Raw genomic sequence first — 4,227 nt, forward strand, 5'->3', positions numbered from 1 at the left:
CTCTCTCTCTCTCTCTCTCTCTCTCTCTCTCTATCTATCTATTTATCTTTACATATTCGTTCCTTTTTATTTTATTATTTCTTCAAGGCTGTGGGCAGTACTGCAACACTCTTGAAAGGTTTAGTAATACGAACAGACCCCTCGCGTATGCTAACGGCCTCTTTTTGCCGAATCGCTAAGTTACGGGGATGCAAACAAAATAAAACAGTCATCCATTCATCCAGCTATACACACACACGCACACACACACACGCATGCGCGCACACACACACACGCACGAACACACACACACACATACACACACACAAGTATATATAGGACAGGATTCCACAGGATTCCACAGGATTCCACAGGATTCCACATTCTCTCCAAATCATAAGCACCAGCTTACGTATACACATACACACACACAGGCCGGCCCACATGATTTTAAGCTCACCAACACATACATTCATGAGCGCTCGCCCCCATTCTCACATACACACCCATACGCACCATTCCCACATACACACATCCGCTTGCGCACCTTAGTTTTGCCGGATCACCATTATTATCTCACTTTCACTCAAGCTCTTTCTTCCGGCCATTTCATCAGGTTGAACCGTAAATCCCTATACATTTTCTCTCTCACCGTTGTTTTCGTTCTCTCCATTCCCCCCCTCTCAATTCTTTCTGTCGAAGAACGTAAGCTCGAAACGTCAAAAACTTTTCCATTTTCCCCGAGCGTCAAACTAATACATCTCGCTTATTGTTCTTTCACCTCTCTTTGTTTTTTATTTTCTGTATATATATATATATATATATATATATATATATATATATATATATTATATATATATACATACATACATACTGGCACACACACACACACACACACACACACACACACACACACACACACACACACACACACACACAACAATGTTATACATGTATTCATATAAAGACATGCATATGCATACACACATACATGTTTGTGTGTGCATGTGTACATATACATATACATGCATATATATATATATATATATATATATATGCCGTAACTCTTCGAAACGCCAGTGTTTTAATGGTGGCAGCTGATGAAGGATATGTACTCTATGTGGCCTGCGTGTTTTTTGTACCTTGTTTATCATTTTGTCCATGTTTTTTTGCAACGTCATGTACCCAGATATGTATCTATATGTACATGTAGATGAAGGTATGTACATACATGTACATATATATGCATATACTCATATATATATATATATATATATATATATATATATATATATATATATGCATCACACACACATTCACTTATACATATATAGGTGTAAATGTATATATGTTTATATATATATGTGTGTGTGTGTGTATAATTCTGTGATTGATTATTTCTAACTTTGTAACTTCGTGTGTAAGCATACCATGCCGTACCATACCGTACCACACCATACCAAAGCATACCACGCCATACCATACCATAAGCAGATCAGACTGGTATGTTTCTTGACCATCACATGATCAAGGAAGCAAACAAAATACACATATACCAGGCGTTCGGACATTTGTGAGTGGATAGGTGGATTGATTTTACGTTTCCAAGACGACAGTGGCGTATCAATGATGATCAAATCGCTACACTATTTCGCTTCTGACTATATCGACTTCTCCATTTGCACGCTGGTGTTAGATGTCTCTGTCGTTTATGTTACTTAAGTATTCATCAGATCAATGGAGTCGTCAAATTTGTAGATTTGGACGCTAAATCAAGCTACTTTACGCCTCTACGTATGTAGTGTAATGTAATGTATGTATGTATGTATGTATGTATGTATGTATGTATGTATGTATGTATGTATGTGTGTGTGTGCGTATGTGTGTATATATATGTATATATATATGTATGTGTATATATATATGTATTATATTAATATATGGTATGTATATAATGTATATTCATATATACGGTATATATGCATATAATGCATGTATACATATACAGTATATATATATATATATATGTATATGCACTAGATATATATATATATATATATAAACGTATATGTCATATATATGTTCTATATATATATATACGTGTATATAGTGTATATATATGTATATGTGTGTATATATATGTGTGTCTATATGTATATGTGTGTGTATGCATATACGTATGTGTATATATAACATATATATATGTGTGTGTGTATATATGTGTGTTTCTTTATATATATGTGAGCATATATATGTGTGTGTGTGTTTACATATATATATATATATATATATATATATATATATATATATATTTATATTTATATATATACATATATATGTGTATATATGTATATATATAAATATATATATATATATATATATATATATATAAAAACACACACACATATATATACGCTATATATATATATATACACATACGTATATACATACACACACATATACATATACATACCTTGTTTGAAATAGATCAACGTATCATTTATTGATGTATATTTAGTTGTGTAGCGTCTTCTCTCTCTCTCTCTCTCTCTTTCTCTCTCTCTCTCTCTCTCTCTCTCTCTCTCTCTCTCTCTCTCTCTCTCTCTATTCATGTCATTTCTTGACTTAAACTGTTAAACCAACTTTTGGAGGAGAAAGAAGAGATTTACAACTTTGCAATCAGAATCCCGTTCACACGTCCAGTAAATATTCACACTTTGCCCCGCCTTAGAGGCGGATAGATCAACACAGCCGCCGCCGCCGCCGCCGCCACCGTGACCACCAGTACGACTACGACGACGATGATGACAACGATGATGACAACGATGGCGACGACGACGACCACCACCACCACCACCGCCACCGCCACTATAGCCGCCACCATCGCCGCCACTGTCGCCACCACCACCACCACCACCACCACCACCACCACCACCACCACCGCCTCTGCTACAGCTTCCATCATCGTAATTATCAAGAAAACAAATCATGGGTACCTTTACGCGGTTGCAGGACATGCCAGAGATAGAAGCGGACTCTCCATCGAACCACATCACAGAATATAGACATAGATATTTTTAAAAAAGACAGGTTGATCACACTTGGAATGAATTTGATGATAGCATTGCTCGGTCAGGATTGACCTGGGGTGCCACTGAAACTAACACAACACGCCATAACCCCCCACAACTACCGCTCCACCTCCACCACTGTCACCACAACCTCCACTGTTACCCCTTCCACCGCTATCACAGCTATCACCATGCATGGTTCACGGATGAGCCGCGAATTCTGAAGGGCGTGTCAGAAAATGCCCAAAGTACTTAGAAAACATGCACCACAACAGGTGCATCCAAATCCATCCCTTTTAAAAACAATTTTAATACTGTTTATTTATTTATTTATCTCTCTCCAATGACGGTTTAGTTAGCTTAATTGGAAGTCCTTGCTGAATAGCATACGCTCCACAGGCTTATTATAGAAATAGCTATAAGAGACTTTACCTATCTGCTATAACTACTCACCACTATGTTTAAATCATAAATTAAATGCTCTTAAATAGACGCAGGAGTGGTTGTGTGGTAAGTAGCTTGCTTATCAACCACATGGTCCTGGGTTCAGTCCCACTGTGTGGCACCTTGGGCAAGTGCCTTGGATCGCAAAAAGGTTGAAAATAACTACACTACGTAATAGGACAAAATGTTAGAAATTGCAGCCAAACCTTCCTCAAATCCCACTCAACTGTCTTGAAAATGCAAAAGATATATATGAAAATGTAAAAGCCCTGAAATGAACAAAAATCTGCTTATGAAAAACATACCACAAAACTGCAAGCCCGTAAGCATGATGTTTATGACCAGTGTGATCTGCGAATGTAACAATGTAAGTGTAAACATTGTAACGGGAATGATATAAGTGACTCAAAACATTACATTGATCGTATAAGGACTGCATGTTATCTTGCTGGTTCACCATACAATTACAATGCGTGACCCTGCATAAAAACAAAACAAAACACTTTATATGAAACCAAGAGTAAACAGTATATTCATTTTATGCAAAATTTCCCACAAAACTATATATACATGCACACACTCATGTATGTATATATGTATGTATGTATGTATGGTATTATTCAGTTTATTTCAAGACTTTTTGCTAATGGAGAAAGAACCGGTTTGTAAACTAGATCCACGGTTCCTTCATTGGAATTTCAAAATCAACAAGGTATTTTTGTATGTAAGTATG

The sequence above is a fragment of the Octopus bimaculoides genome, chromosome 14, assembly GCF_046866305.1.
Source record: "Octopus bimaculoides isolate indiv1 chromosome 14, ASM4686630v1, whole genome shotgun sequence".
NCBI lineage: Eukaryota > Metazoa > Mollusca > Cephalopoda > Octopoda > Octopodidae > Octopus > Octopus bimaculoides.